Source organism: Osmia bicornis, chromosome 14 (genome assembly GCF_907164935.1).
Source record: "Osmia bicornis bicornis chromosome 14, iOsmBic2.1, whole genome shotgun sequence".
NCBI lineage: Eukaryota > Metazoa > Arthropoda > Insecta > Hymenoptera > Megachilidae > Osmia > Osmia bicornis.
In genome coordinates, this window is record NC_060229.1 from 403,876 (window position 1) to 421,258 (window position 17,383).

Here is a 17,383-nt window from a genome sequence, read left to right on the forward strand (position 1 = left end):
ATTAGCGAATTATTACCCCTTCTCTCTCTATCGCGCGCGCTTCCGCTTGGGCCAACGCAATTACGGCCGCGTGTCGGGTATCAAAAGTAATTGCTGCCACACTTAACGAAATTTAGCCAATTCTCGTTTCGGCTGCCTGACATTCCACGACGACGGATTACCGGCTCCTTGTTTCGCTTTACGTATGCACCTTGCTCTTTAGGGAATAGGGCCGAAGATAGAATTTCTGGGGGTGATTTTGATGCCGTGGATCATAATGCCGTGTTGTCCTTGCAGTTTTCAGATGGGCTACTAGGGGTAGTATTGAAAATTCTGTTGATATTTGGATTTTTGAATACTTGGTAACATCATACCTGTGCAACATCGGTGCACCCTTAAATGGTACACTTCTTAAAACCTAATCTCCTTGATCAAACACCAAAAAACCAATGACACCGGTAAAAGGATCATCCGATTTGTCGCAGGTATAAAGAATCGAATCATCGTGCAATCCTACTGAAAATTGATCACCCCACTCGGGTTCAAGTTAGACGCTTAATGACTGAACATACGCGCCGACAGAAGGGACGAAATTGTAGCGAGGCTAATCCGCGGTTGGTTCCTCTAGGGGGTGGCTTCTGAGCTCGGGGTTGTCCTACGGGATAGAGGGGGTCTCCAGCAGGTCTTTCGTACACGTACGTACATATATGGGCCTGTATTCCTTGAGAATAAAGCTGCATGTGGTCTAGGGGTATATTTGCGGTGTTCAACCAGCGACTGAAAACATTATGCCAGTGTTTATGTTCGACCATCCGAGTACACCTGCCATCATAGCCAACTGGATTGTGGTTTCGAGTGGAGTTGTTTACACGTCGGCACACACGCCGGATTTGTTACACGCTCCGTTATACCCGTATGTACTCGTTTTCTCGTTACGTATTAACACGGCTTGTTAGAGAATTTAATTCGAATTCGACTGATTTTCGTCGGTTGCCTGTAATCGCGTTAACCTCTGGTGGAATTTCAAGGGATAGTTAGATTGTGGTGACAAATTTATTACTGAAAAATTTTCTCTGCTATTTTGTTATTAGGAGTTTGTTTCAATTTATTTTAAAATCAAGAATTTATTTCATATTGAACTTTGATTCATTAGTTTTGTGTTTAATGTTAATTAAACTTGATAATTGAATAGCTGAATGATATTTTTTGCTGGATTACATTTACTTTTACTTGTGTTCGGAGTGACCAATGAATATGCAAATTATTTAATCAGAGGTTGACCTATCCACCGATCCTAATGCTAATGTCAACGCAGCAGAATGCCCACTAGTCCATTACGAAGTTTACGAAAATTAGAGTAATGTTAGCCTCAGGTATATATGTATATGGGCGTGTGTGAGTAATGTACACATCCAATGGTTCGGTAACCCGGATTATGGACATCCAGTAATGTCGGTATTCAATTATTTGGGTACACGTAGGAATATCTTGTTACTAGCAGTTCTAATTGCACTGGGCCAGTGTTATCGAGTTACCGCAGTTTACCATCCTTGCAAGTGCTGTGCATCATTTACGAGGATGCGAAATATTGCTTGCAATTGAACTTCCATTGGATGAATTATTGAGATAAGATTAAAAAGAAATTTAACTAACGTTTATACGTTAATTGTGTTTCATTTTTAATATTTTTTAAACTTGTAATTTGAGTTTGATATCAAAATCAATGCCGTTGTTTCGATCAAACAAAAATTATCGAGGTGAAATATAAAAGCGTGAACAGGCGTCGAATAACTGGTTGTTTAGATTCCGCGTGTGTAACACTGTGCTCATTAGAGAGCGGCGTTAATTGCATAATTGGTGCCGGCAGTTACGAGCAAAGCGGTGCCGCGTCGGCTGACGTCAACATCCAATAATTCGGCACGCGACGACAATCGCGATGCACAAATAGCAGGAATCGCAATTAAAAGCGATAATACTGTAATTACCTCCTCGTTCTACATTTACGCTCTCACTATCGATCTACTCTTCGATTTAATTCCTAATTAAAATCGAGAAGGGTACAGAATTTGTATTCTTTGATTTATTTTTTTGTATTAGGTTTTTTTTTTTTTTTTTATTATTTTTTTATTATTATTATTATTATTAATGTAATTTAATCAGTTGATAAATTATTCAGAATTGTTAAAAAATTATGTGCTTGCAGTTTTATAAATTATGATAATTTGTTTTACATCACAATAGGATGAATTCACTTAAACGCTTTTATGTTATTAATAATGTATATAGATTACATTTAAGCATTTTGGTGAATGATAAACATGTAAAGTGATAAATTAATAGCTTGATGGAGACTAAATTATCAGTTACATTTAACAGAATTGATATTAATGTTACTATTGGTATTATAACAGTGATTACTGCCTAATTTGAAATGATATCAAAGGATGTAGAGTATTACTGATAGGATTACCATCAGTGTAAAATTTCAAAATTTACAATTAGTACTCTAGTTCTCTGTTAATCTGAAATAAAAATCCAGCAGCTGCATGAAACTATGCCCGCATTAATCGTCTCATGTCAGCTATGTATGTAAATTCGTGGAGTAGCCAATTGAAACGACGCATGGTACATTGGAAAACTTGTCGGAGACGCGATTAACGAAGATTTCATTAGGGACAATATTGCGGTGGCATCGACGCTCGTTGACCGACGGGTCCTGGTTTCTTTATTGGCCGGTCTCAGGGAATAAAGTGGAGGGAATTAATTAAGCGGCACAATGGATGGCAGCGCGTTAGCCCTTATTCCTGGATGACACAATTTAATAGCATCTCTCTCCTCTTGTGAACTGTACGAGCCCTTCGTTCGTTGGACCGACAGGATGCGGGATGAGGAAATTAAATGGTTGAAGGACGAGAAAGAAAGTTTCTGCATGATTCGGTTAATTGTGTTTATCGGCTTCTAAAATGACGAGTGTTTCTATTTTTAATCCACGAGTTGGTGTTGTATAATAGTTCGCGTTCGAATTCTGTTAATTTGTTTGGGAACTGTAGGGGAAAATTGAAAATTGTGAAGGCCTTTTTGATCATTGTCTTGTAACTTTTGAGTAGGATTGTATATGCACTATAGTCTGCTATGCGTATAGTGCAGTGAATCAGTTCGGTTGTAATGCGAAGAACAGCGTCGTGGATCGGACCAGAGGCATGTCTCGAGCCAGTATTTCGATTGGCACGGGTCAAGAGGGTAAGAGCGATGCCCAGAACGTAATATTGTATCGCGCACAATACAATTGTAGATCGGCTTCTTCAACAATATTACGGCATAGACGGTTAACGGGTTTTAAGAGCGGCATTGTCGTCTCGTTGAAAAGAAATCGAGGACGAAACGAACTGTGGGTAAATATTCGCGGCATAAGGCCATTTTGCCCCCCTGATCATCTCTACCGTCAATTAAACGTCACACTGTACATATACAGGGTGTTAATAAATATTAAATCTGTGTTCCTTTAGATATGCATCTTCAAGTCATTCCAATCATTGCAGTAATCGTTATTGTGATTATATCTTCGCGTCATTTTTCAAATACACAAAATTGTGAACAAATATTCAGATTTAAAGTATTGTAGTAATTGGAAGGACTTAATACTAAAGGCATAAATTACTGCACAATGAATTAAAAATTTAACATTTCAAATTTGCTGTATCGCTATTCGTAATCTGATACTAATGCAAATCATAATCAATTTTCAAATTAAGAGTCAGGTATGAATATTTACTTTCCGAATTGTTTTCTACATTTACACCCTGTATAGTAGATGGTTGCCGTGTCTATAGACCGCATCGAGTACGGTGTAATGTACTTTGGTTAAGCGCATCGGAGCATGCTCGTCGCCGAGTTAACGCATTTAATGGAGGTTAATTTTGCATATGGTATTGCTCCCCCGTGCCCTAACCTCTTTACTCGCGTACGCTCAACCACCCCTTCCTCTCTTCGCCGGATCGTAAGCTCACGACCAAACTACCCAAAATTACGGCCACAGAACTGGGATCATTATTAAACCGGTCGTTCGATCTTTCCGCGTGATCGAATTATGCGGTTAAGTATTCAAATACTTTGGCCCTCGGGCTATCCTTTCCAAGGGTTGTACATTTGGGGCGTACCTATAATTTTTTTTTTTTTTTTTTTTTTATATAATTTTAATTTTATGCTGCTACTATATAGGGTGTGCTAGTAAAATAGTTTTTAGTGAATTACTAAATTAACTAATTTTTAGTTAATAGTGAAATTAAATGCTTGGACATTTATTACGAAACAATCAAGATGTCTCATCTCCCCCCGCGACAATGACCATAGGGGAAGACGAGCATTTAAGGGCTATAAATGCATGCCGAAAGGGAACGGTATCCGGAAGCGGAATCTCTCGATGGCACATCGTCCGGAAACGAAATCGCGTGGGATATTCCTTGTTCCGCCTATGGGTGGCGTATGTGCCATAAGTTGAAGAGGGGGACGTATGATAAAGAGATCGTAAAAGAAGTGTCAAGAAAGCAGAAGTCACGACATTTCAGGTCACGTGCTGCTCCGAATTTAGTGACTGGTGCGAGTAAACCAGTAATTACCAGCGTGAATCTTTGATTCGAGGGGTGTCGATATCATGTGGAAATCTGTGCTTAATTGTTGAATCAGGGGTAAGTTATATAAAATACCATGAAGACCAAATTCACAGTAGGGGGTAGTTTCATTGTGATTTGAAAAGAAGTTCGAAAATGTGGAAAATATTGAGAATTGTTTCTATTCACCCCCATTTATAATACAAAAATAACAAAAATAGACGAGAGAAACTGACAGGGTGAAATCAAACCTCGGGGTAATAACACTTGATTCACACACCACTCATCTTCCTCTTGTCTCTTCACACCGACAGCGAACTCCATTTGACTTTTGCCTCCACTCGATTCCACCGCATTGCACACGCCCTTCTCGATGTGTACACTCCAACGAACATCTATACTACTTCCTGTATCCCCATTTTCACCCCTCGATCTCACGTCTCTATCCTACTCCACCAACTCTCTTTTGTCCTTGTTACTCTCCATCATTATTTATTTTTTCTTTTCCTTCTTCCTTGTATACCAGTGTATTTTTTACGCACGACCCTTTTTGTCGTAACCACCAGGAAAGAATGAAAGGGTGTCGAGGACTCGATACCGTCGACCTTACCGCTTTTCCCTTTCGATTCCATCCGGCCACCCAGTGGTTTTCGGTTTATTTCCCGCTTACCCATTTACATTTGATTTATCCTCGCTGTCGCGCACCACTTTCAGAGGGTGTCGCCTCCATTATCGCGCTGAAGACACTTGGGTTGTTTTGAACCCTTTTGTGGCCCGGAAATTCGTCCAGAAAAAAGTCGATTAAAATTGTAAGGTAATCTTGACACGTTGCATTCTCAAGTAATTTGAAATATTTAAATTAATCTTTTAATCACTGTCGCAAAAATCAAAACTCTACTATAGTTTACAAAAATGAGGTAGTAGTATGCGTTTAATGGAACGGGCCGAATAAGGAGCGTCCGCAATGGCTGCTCATCGATGCAGCAATATATAGATTAATAGGGAACCTGAACGAGAACGAGAGGCCGGGACGAAGAAGCATTGGCTGTGATTGAATTAATCTGTCAATTTGCCAATTACACGGATGAGTTTGTTTGGTGGCTGCGGTACGCGCGTACGTTTCTACGTGCGTCTCCGCCGCGTTCATCGATCGCAAGTGGATCGTCGGCTATTCATGCGCGTGTTGAATGTACGTGTACGCATATACGAGAAATTGTGTGTGCGAAGCGAGCATACGTAACCGCGTGGCTCGGGGCACAGATTCAACGAGCTCAATTGGTGCACCGAATGAGGAGGAGGATCGTATTGATTCTCCGGTTACATAGTCGCGGTGTAGAGACAGCTACGAACCGGCTGCTGCCTCCAGCGACTCTTTGTTCCAAGGGTGGCGCATTCGATGGACCGTATGATTTGAAGCAATCTGTAAGATCTGAAGACGTGGAACCTTGGGTAGGGTTTATCGAGTTTCGTGTTTCGTGTTTTGTGGAATCTTCGATTTTCTGAGAATTCCTAGTTTTTTGTAGTATGGATAGGAAATAAGGGTATGCTTGGAACATATTAGGAACATATTAGAAAGAAATATTAGAATCTCTCCTCAAAATTACATTGTTTCCAAAAAACCACCCCTCCAGAAAATAACCATCCAATCGACAAACACATCAGACTCCATTGCAATTATGGCAAAGAGAATACGAAATTAGGCTATCGTATTTACTCGGCATACCATTGTAGTCGCAGCTGTATCTAATTTGAAGTTCGTTCCAAGACGAGAGAGAAGTTGGACTCGCGTCTGCAGGTAGATAGGCTTTCCGACGATATAATGTCGTGAGGGGGGTTGGGAAAATGAGGGGGTAGGGATGAGGATGGAAGTGGCAGATCGAGTGGCGGCGATGCCAGAGCCGGAGGGTTGCAAGGGAACCGAGATAGGGGTTGCGCAGTCGAGGGTTTTGCTTCCCAGTTTCGCCCCGAGGGCACCATTTCCAACGAAACCAAGCACGAGGCACGGTTGGGACGGGATCTGGATCCACTATATTCCAATTGCTTCCCCCCCGTTTGATATGCGCCAATTTCGTCCAGTATGTCGTGCCCCTTAAACCAGCCCCTCTCTAACCCCTTCCACTTCGGGTGGGACGGATGATTTTTGTGAAAGTCTATTCACGTACATGAACAAGACAGTACTTTTTTTTTAAAAACGATGAAAATTAACTTTGTATTCAAATGTGTATAAATAAATATATATGTAAAAGAATGGTCAGAAATTGGCGATGACCTATTTCGAAGAGGGATCCAAGCTCGATGAAGATGAGCGAACTCAGTGAACGGAAGCCACACTGTGGGGATAGCTTGTAAACGTGGCATAATGAGCTACAGAGGGGAATAAGCCAAATTTCCATCACCACACTTGCAGCCCACCCTCGTTACATAGTCGACGAACCTTGACTGGGTCTAGTTCATCAACTAAAGGATTTCTACAAGTTTTTCAATTACGTTAACCATTTTCATTCTATGCTGTCCTATTAATATTTTATTTAACATTTTTCTTAATCAATTAAAATCAAATTTGACGCAATTAAAAATTTTCCTTAATTAATTAATATTTGAAGTAAATATTGTATATACAATTGATTTGCCAGAATGGAATCCACAATCACGGGGAAACTTCTTATTCATTATTCACCAAAATATCCAGAAGCAGGGTGCAAACGCTCAGTTGGTCGATAAACTATATAAATGATGTTCTGACGTGAAAACACGAGGACCAATGGTCACTCGTCTGCACGTGACCAGCGAATTTCCAGCTGGGATTTCACGGAAAATAGTGGATCGGATTCAATCGAGGCACTGAAATAGGGGATGGAAATAAGAGAAATGATATCCGAGTGAAAAGAGGGTGAGAAATGGTGGTCAGATTAGAATAATCCTTGACATGCATGAATTTTTAAAAGAAGCTATTATTTATCAAAGAATTACTTAGAACTAATTAGGGTTAAACTTCCACCATTTCATCCCATTTACCTCAATTCCGATATACGTTAGACCAATAAAATCTCGAAAAACAATAATTTCTGATAAAGACTCATCGAAATCAGGAAATAAAAGGTGCGTTTACAAAATGGTCCAGGGTTAGTTTCCTAGGTTCACGAAGGGGATGATCGTAAAGAAAGCGGTGGTAGGAAGAGGTGGAAGTAAGTAGTCAGTCAGGTAGAAGAAGCCAGGGAACGTGCCGGGAATGTATGGTAGACTGCTTTACTGTTACTCGAGCTTCCTCTCCACCCCCCGGGACCGTTCCACCCTCTCGGCACGCTAGCTGCTGTATTATTGCCCGACCGTAAATTTCGCCCGGAAAGCGATTTAGCGAGGAAGCGGTAGGGATAAATCTTGAAAAAGTCGAAAAGCGTAAAACAGCAGCCCGGGGCCGAAAGAGGGGCGGCAGAGAGGCAGGGAGGGAGGGTACCGATATAAGGAGGAACGTTCTTTCGATCCACCTTTCCTCTCGTTTGCCTTCGTTCCTTTTTCCAACTCTCTTCCCATGCGATTTCCTATCCTTCGTGAGGACCTACGTGAACTGGGGGCGTGTCCGCACCCTCTTCTACACCCCCGCCGTGTGTGTCTTTCACCGTGTAAACGTGCAGCTGTTTCCCCCCGTCTCCCACCCCTTACCGCGCTCTGATCTTTCGCTATTACATGAAAGAAGCGATTTCTTAGATCATCGTGGCGCTGCTTTGCATGTGTTTATAGGCTGCATCGGGAAATATTAAAGGTTTGATCATATTAACCTTCTCTCCCTGTGTGTAGATATTTGAACGTTAACAAGGGTGTAATTACACTCGAATACGAGTAGAAGGGTTAACATTTTTCAGGGTCTGAACAGGGTCTCACCCCCAAAGCTTTTAGAATAAAAGGTGAATTAATAGTGATAGCTTTGCAGTGGTGAGGACTTTGGTGACCCATTCGTTGGCCAACGGCACTTGTACCGTAACCAGCAAGACAAAGTTCAAAATCATCGGATCGATCGATCGTTATTCGATTCGACGAACGTTTGTCGCTAAGACTTTCGACTACCATCGGTCTCGAACGAAATTGACTCTTAATCGTAGTGGCGCCACGCGGGTATGAATAATTGCCGGCGCCAGGAACGAATTCGACGACGGATAATGCGGCAATCCCTGAATCGGGTCGTATCACTTATTCAACAGCTTCATGCTGTGTGCTCGAAACTGTGGATTTGCAAATCATATTAACCCGTGCGCGAGAAAAAAAATCACCCTCGAATCCGTTTGCCAATGGGATTTTAGAACGTTAGAGGTTTATTATGATTTTTCGCTGATTTAACCCTTTATCTAGGGACCGCCTTAGTATTAGGCTAAGGGGACACTTGCCCTGACCAGAATACAAAACTAGCTACATTTTTATCGATTTAAACAATATTAAAATAAGAAAATTTAAATGCCATTAAATTTTCTTTTAGGTAACCATTTTGACGAATGTTAATTATTTTACAATAATATTAAACAACAGTGTATACAGATATTTTATTTTGTACAATTTGTATAGAGTTTATCTGTAGAATCAATTTCCTACAAAACAGATGAATATTAAGAAACATCTCATTGTTCCAATATACATTTTCTAATCGATTGTACATCGATTGTATCGGAAATTCCTCGAGGCAATATTTTCATCGAATTTTTCATCGTTCGCAAGCGAACGTTGCGCAAGTGGTCGTAATACAATGTTACGCCCGTATTGATTAAATACCGCGAACAGAGCCCATGAACCACAATGCGAAACTTAAATTAAATTTAAGTTACTTAAGCGCAATTTAGAGCGAGCTATCCGCTTTGCTTCAAGCGCATTAAACGCATCAGCCTCTCTAAGTGCGTCGCTCAATTGTCGTGTATTTATTCAGACTAACATTTCTTTTTTTCTTCGTCTCTTCGTTTTTCCTAGAAAACGACCATTTTTCAACGAATTTTTCGGTTCGTCTGCGTGGAAAGTGCTCGCACAAACAAATCGATCAGTTTCGAGTTAAATCAAACAGGCTGGTCTCGACGAGAGCTTCTGTCAACACTGGCGTCGTTGATTTATTTAAATTCGATTTGAATCCCAACGTGGTGCGCGCTCTTTTGGTTTTCACTCTTTTATGGGTCCGTTACATTTTAATTTAGCATTCAAAAAATTCCAAAATTCTGAGGAGACAAAAGATTGGCGAAAAATTGATATTTTAGATTTTTCATAATTTTTTGTACAAAAATGTTATTTATTTAAATGTATACAGTGAAGAACTATTTTTGTAATTTTAGAGCAAAATTATAAAAATTGTAAATTTATTGTATTACTTTATTATGTAAAAAGTTAGATATAGGGGAGATAGACGAATAAAAAAAAAGTCTCTCTGCAAGCTAATTTTCAGGGGGGAACGTTCCTAAAGAGAGTCGCAACACGACGCTTCCAATCGACGTTATTAATTAACTCGAGTTCGTATTAATCGTCGAGATACAAAGTTAATCGTTCATTGCGTTCTCATCAACTGATCGTGTTAGTTTCGAGCGTTGCTTACATAATTTGCTAGCAGATTGCTATTTAAGCCGTGTTACTTTCAATCGACGTCGCCTTCAAAGAAAAAACCCTGCTGGCTGCTTACCCATACAACTTGATTAATACTTACAATTCAATTGATTTTTTCCTCTCTTATGAAGCGTTTCAACTCTTGGTCAGATTGCAATCAGGTCGGATTCAAATATGTGTGTAAGTAGGTAACCAGTTAGCATAGATAAGAGAAAAAAGGCTGTCTCTATGAATGAAATATGAAATCAGTGACAAAGTGTTTAGAAAGGTAGATTACCGAGCAAGATTTGACGACCTCGCGCGAGTGTCCTCATCCTCCGGTTACGTAGGCATACGTACGCGTCTAGAGGAAGTCAGCACACCGTGCACGGCGTAGAATAAACGGTCAGTGACGCGCGGTAATGGCCGACATCCTAATCCTGGCCCCCTACAGCTTAATGCTATACACTCCGCAATGATAATGCTGCGTGTGCTTTTTTGTCATTACCAGTCGCCATGCTACCCCGTAATGAACTCCTTCGCTAGGATTCTCTCGGAAACAGAATGTCTTAGCCCGTCTACGATCACCGAAGTCCTTCAGTGACTTCCGGTTAAGTAGAATGCAATGAGATGAACTTATCTATGGATAAGTGGACCCGAAGATGTTGATGAATAGTTTACTTGAAGTTATTCCATGTACATATACTATACACACAGAAAGAATGTCAATGAATTAACAGTTCTTTTATAGAAGAACAAACAAAGTAATTACAATAGCTGACGTTATACGTAGAACATTAGTCATTTTGGATGATGAAAATGTCAGACAACGGGGTCCTAGTGTAAACCTTTTAATTGACCAACTTGAAGTTGATCGACCGGATCGTCGACCAAAATTTGCCCAATGTAAACTCTGCTTTAATTCAAGATGGGATGAATTAAACTTTCTGAACAAGGCATGGATGAAGTTGTTCGAAAAGAATGAAATTGCTTTTACGATTAAGTCTATTCATTTAGACATGGCAGTCAATTAAAATATTAGACTAATTATTATTACGGGAGATCATGATAAGATATGAAAATGAATTTTCATCTTTCCCCCTACACCAAAGTGTATAAACTAAATACCTGCACAAAGAATTTAAGAATGGCTATTAGTGATTAAAATCACTATTATCGTTTTGGATTTCTATAGCATTGTATTGCTCGAAAAATGGAAAAATGTGCAAGCGAAGAAACCGAAGAAGCACGCGTGATCGTAGACTGACGTCACGGGTCTTGACCTCCACATTTGTACGTATATAGTGGCGTCCTGAGCATCATCTGCGGGCCCAAGACGAAGAGGAAGAGGAAAGGAGAGGTGGCCCGCAGCTGCCGCCTTGGCTGCCAACACAATAATATCTAATTAATTTATTAATGAGGTTAAGTTGGCAGGATTGGACGGCAGACAGTGCGAGCCGCCGTTGGAGCATTTTACTGGAACGTTGTCTTGCCTACTCTCTTCTGCTTCTCGTCGCGAGGATGAATTAAGCTTAATCAGAGCGAAAGTGTCGAACGCGTGTGCGAGATACTCGCAGGGTCGAGATGGCCCTTCGTTCTCATTCAAAAATATTTTCTTCTTTTAACTCTTTTGCTAGGGGAGGATTTTACACGAAATGCATGTTACAGGTAGCAAATTTTCAACAATGATTAGGAGGGTCCAGGTACCGCACCTCCCAGTAATGAACTTAAAAACAGTGTATTTATTTTAATAATGAAGAACAATGATTTTATTTATCAAAAATTGTATAACCTGAATAAGGATTCTTTAAACAGAATTAGATTTAATCCTTTTGTGCTTTTGTAATATCGAGTCACGCTAGTGATAATTGAATCGATTACCCTGCAATATTTAATTTTCTTGAATATTCCGTTTGACGAATAGAATCACAATTGAAACGATCTCAATGTATGTATATTTATACTGACTGTCAGCTTGAGTCTGCATGTCAATTAAATCCATCAATTACACTGAACCGTTTAACCCTTGTCTATACCGTACTGCTGTTTTGCTGGCAACGGGTTTAATATGCTATAATGTAAGATTTCTTAACTTATTTTTTTTTATTCTTCTTTTTTTATGTCGCGTTTATAATACCTCTAAACTCTAAAGACAGCGTTGGCATTCGCTGTGACATACGCAATGCGATACCCTACGATAGTTGTCGGGAAAGCTCGGTTGCTCTTTATGGTCACGTAATAACCAACTGGCCGTTGAGGGGATTTTCGCGAGAAGGAACTGAACGAGCTACGGAAAAGAGGTTGACGATGATGGGTATAAGGGCGGCTGTCCGAGCTCGTTTTCGTCAGCCACCACCGTGAATCCCTCCGGGGACTCGAGCGGCAGCTGTCTACGGCTAAAGCTCTTCCGCTGGAAAAGCTCGTAGAAACTTAACGCGGTGATGATTTTTGCCAAATGATTCTTCTTTGTGTCCTTGTCGGGAGATCTTGGCAGTTAAGACGATTCAAAAGGGGTGACTGGGTTGTATGATTCAATCATTTAACTTGTTAGTGAGTCCTGAAGTATTTATATATTTTCAATTAAAGATTGATTATGCTGGTTAATTACTGATAAGGGTTAGAAATTTAGTTTTTTTATAAATGCGAGTCTTGATTATATGATTCTAATTTAACACGTTCGGGCCCAGGGTAATATCATTTTTTTATAGTATTTTTAATTTTATATTCCATTTTCTGTCATAAATCTATTTACAATTTTATTTACTTTCTCAATAATTTTGTCGTAAACGCTTAGAATGGTGAAGATTGCTACCCGTCGGATGGAAGAAATAATATTCAGTCACAGTCCACTTTATATAACAATTTTTTCAATTATTGTACGACACTGAATATTGAAGAGTGTTTATTTATTTATTTAATTTGTGTTATGTGATTTGGTACATAAGGATGGAAATTAATCATGGAAACAGTGATACAAATCAGTTTTACAAAATTACAGATCAGAACGCTTCTAGTGCGTTCATGTATATTAAACTGCAACGGTCGTGTAGAATTAACAATTCCCTGCTGTTACAATCGTACCGAAACGATTGAAACACTTGATTCTTCCGAATATTATCCAATTTTCTCAAGCACCCCATCAAAGATAATTGAAAATATAGCCAAATGCTATTATAGCAGGTTCAAACTGGTAAATTAGCTTGGTTCAAACCAGTTACACTTAAAGGAAGCCCTTCCTGAATTGATTTATTTGAGAAGCCCTCGCGTGGCTATATATTTACGTATGTATAGCGAATTACAAAAGTATTTCCACTCCAATAGCATTTTTCAAAATTCGTACTTACAAAAAAAAAAAAAAAAGAAAACAAAAAAATTCATATTTATACACGCAATATTGAAATAATTTAATATAGTATTCTAGTAATCAATCAAGTGATAAGTGTTTTCTGTAATATTAATTTCAACATGAATGCTTTATTGATATTAATTTTATCATAATTGCTTACATTTCTATTTATATTAGGATTATTATTATCATCGTGTAGTTTGAGTATTACATCATTTCTTATATTGAATTCTTATATTGAACTGTTTTTTTTACTTTCCTAATAATTAAATTAGCAAAGTCTAAAGTCCTCGTACAATAACCCCGCCGCAACAATCAGTAGAAGAAATAGAAGCAATATAGGAAATTACCTTGACCAGGGGTGGACTGGTGCGTAGGTGGATGATAGTGTCCCGAAGAAGGGCTCGCGGGTTGGCCCCGCGCCCCCGGGCGAGATGGTACCACCTTCCGGAGGTGAGAATCCTGACTCGTGGCTGAACAACACGTTCCTGATCTCTTCCGCACTTTTGCGATCACCTTCGATTTTCACGACACCCCTATTTCATCTCAATCTCCCCAATCTATTCAACAATCTCCCAAAGTCCAATTTAAAAAAATCTATATTCACTGAAACAAAAGCAATGTTTCTTTTTGTGCCACTGAACCACAGACGTATTGTTCGTAACTGCTATTGCACAGGTTTGATCAAGTTGTGCACTGATCCAACTCAGAAACCTCCTTCCTTGAATCACTTTCTGGGGTCTGATGGGAACTGTATCGTTCAGATTTTCATCACACATGGTTTCTAAGACTTACAGATCATGGGACTCTAAATTTTGTTCAGTTGAATGTAGCAGTTACCATTCTCATCCACAGACGGAAACATCTTATTCTTCCCCAAAATAAAAATCCTCCACTTAATTGTCCTCAAATCCTGAAGAATCACTTCGTGTCCTTCAAAGTTCATCCATTAGTAGACCTAACTGACACGAACGTCCAAGCGAATTAGCACCAACTGATTGAGGCACTAGCCCAAACCGAGTATGACCAGCCTCTATCCCTGGGATGAGTTGATATCCCGTTGCGAGTCGAGCGTGCACTGATCCGAGTGTCGAGTCGACCGGACAAATCGCGTACGGGATCGTGGAGGACGAAACAACCGGAGGAATCGCATTTTTGACACGTCCAAGAGGGTCCCAGCTGAATTGTGTGTCGCGAGTACGTTGAGGCAGGCTGCGAAAGCGTGCTCGATAGGCGTAACCACGCAGGCGTCGAGCGAGTACCAAGGCGTGGTTTCGTGTATCTCGTCTCTGTCCGACTATCCGGGCTGATCTCCTCACAAGCGGCGTGTACGCGGGGGTGGTGGAGCCGCCACGTGGTTTTATTGGCCAAATAACGCGTACGACAAACATCCCTACTTCGGCTACCGAGTGTCTCCCCGTGTGTTGTAACTCACCCTCGCCAGCTACGCGCGTAGCACTTTGGACGAGAGGAGAGGCAATAGTCGTCATGGTGTAAATCGTGTTTACCCCTCGTCCATAGTGATTCTCTCTCGCGTGTATCAGCTACATTTCTCCTTTCTCCTCTTGCCGTCGCTACGTTTCGCTCCCTCCTCCCTTTACTGCCGCCTTTTCTCTTCTCGCCTCTGGCTGACGCGACACACGCTTGTCTCGCGCGAGAGGAATCTTGATACAAATAGCGACGTCATTTTATGGGAGGGGGTTACTTCGTCCCTCTTTTCTACAGACGATCGCGATTAGGTGGAGGAGCTTAACTTGCTGTTTCGAAGATTGAATTTTCGATTCTGTTCCGCTTGATGGGTTAGCTGCTTCCTGAAGGATATTTGAAGGATGTTTGGAGAAAGTTCAGATGGATTGGGGATGTTTTATGGTTTTTATAGCATTTCTCTTGCTTTGAGGAAGATGATTTGCAGATTATAGATTGAACGATTATAAGTTAGTTGTGATTATTTGAAATGGAGTAATTAATTGAATTTTGAGTTTATTCGGTTTAATGATATTTCGAGAATGTTTCAAGTAATTGGTAAAAAGTTTCATTGTTAGGTTTCTATAGATTTCATCCACAATTCAGCTCTTATTTTTTCTGTCATATCAGTTTCGAAGGGTTAAACCAAAGTAAAGTTAATAAAACTCTGATACAAGAAATCAGACCCTCCTATTCATCCGCAATTTTCTTGGTTCTGATCGGCTCGAATTTCTTCCCCTATCGAATTGCACTTTGCTGGAAATTCAAGATTCTCCTATATAGTCACCAAGAAAGCGTGGAAACTTGTACGATGACGATTTCGTACACACGTTTATCCGTGTCAATATATTCTCTTTCCATTTGATTTGTCCAACCCTTCGGGGATAGCACGATTTTCGATGAACAGTGCACATAAGTTGTCGCAATAGGAAGATACTATGATACCAGGTGAATGTGAATGAAACGCACTATAGAAAAGAAAGGGAATAAGGTACTCTTGAATAAAAAGCAGCAAAGTGAATGATGAAAAGAAGTGGGACACGTTTTGAAGATAAATAGTAGATGAAGAGAAAGAGGAAAAGGAAACAGTGTGGAGGTAAAGAAAATATTTGAATCTCTTGAGGAATACTAGTACGGTAATTATTTATAATAAATTGAAGAAAAAGAAAAAGTGAAAGGATATTAAAGAGAACAGAGGAAAATAGTTAACAGAAATCGGAAAATAAGAGGGAGAAGCAATCAAAGAACACAGAAGGGCGAAATTCTGGGAGGAGGAGGGATAGAAAGAGCAAGAGACCGAGTTAGGAGAATAATCCTGTTTCGTGTTGACTAGATTACACCACTCTACGGTTGCGAACTACACACCACATAGAGAACACCTATACTCCGTGTAACTAGTCGAGAATTTCATCCCCCTGTACACCCCGTATGGTGTTGGCTTCCACAGAAAATATCCAATTATATGTTCTCAATTTTTCTATAAACATTTACAAGGATCATTTTTTCGAAAGGATATTAAAAATTATTTTTCTTATTTGTGGTTTGAATCGGGGGTGAAAACATTTATCATACATAGTTTAATTTATGAAATTTAAAAACAGAAATCATGAATTGTAGCAATATGAAAAAATTTTCATCAAACTTATCTTACTCAACTATTTGCTGTGAACTTCCCAAAAATCCTCCACCTCTTCTCCAAACACTTCCCATAAACTAATACTTCGATCACCTTTCACCTCATCAATCCCCCCCCCTTCAGGATACTTGTAAGCTCAAGATGCATCCCCCACCCTAAAACTCCTCATTGAATCCTGTAAGAATTCTAGTAGCGTCGTGAAGCGGGCGGCGGAGGTTGTTTAATAAAATAACCTCGTTATGCCGCATCTGGGCAGTAAGGGGGGGTCGCGAGGGGGTGCTGGAGGATCTGTCGGAGTGTAAAAGACTGAGTCTCGAACCGGGGCGGCGGGGTAACTAATGTAGCAGCGGTGGCTGGCTGCTCGCCTTGGTAGCAGCAGCCTCGCCGACCAGTGGGAGGGCGGTCGAGGGAGGGAGGTTTTATTGCGGATCCTTGGGAGAGGAAGAGAGACGGTGAGACAGCCACGGGTGGGGTACTAATACATAAAGTAGCTTAAAGTAGAAAATTGTGGAAGCGTCGTGATGCCTGGTGATTGCGTTACCTCCGGGGCTTTGATTTAAAATGCAACGAGGGGCCAACCAGGCGGCCAGGGGTGGGGGTGTCGGAGAAAACGGGGTGGCTGGAAGGATGGATCCTGCCTGGGAGCCATGTTCCTCCTGCGGGAACACCAGCCAGCCTTCCTCGAACAGGGTGGTGGGTGATGCTGGAAGCTTCGACGTCGAAGGGCGAAGGGGGTGGAATTTCTTTGCTGCAACGCGTCGGATCGACTTCCAGCTTCGAATGCTTTGTTGGCTCGTCCTTTTA

At 40.5% G+C, this 17,383-nt stretch overlaps 1 protein-coding gene across 1 annotated transcript in view; it reads right to left on the minus strand.

The window, feature by feature from the left end:
• The window catches only part of LOC114878674 (cone-rod homeobox protein), a 31,870-nt gene extending 17,242 nt beyond the window's left edge, over nucleotides 1-14,628 (minus strand). The window contains exon 1 of the mRNA XM_029192753.2: nucleotides 13,830-14,628. The gene's annotated coding sequence lies outside the window, so the exon portion shown is untranslated. The remainder of the gene's footprint in view (nucleotides 1-13,829) is intronic.
• Nucleotides 14,629-17,383: the final 2,755 nt, after the last annotated feature.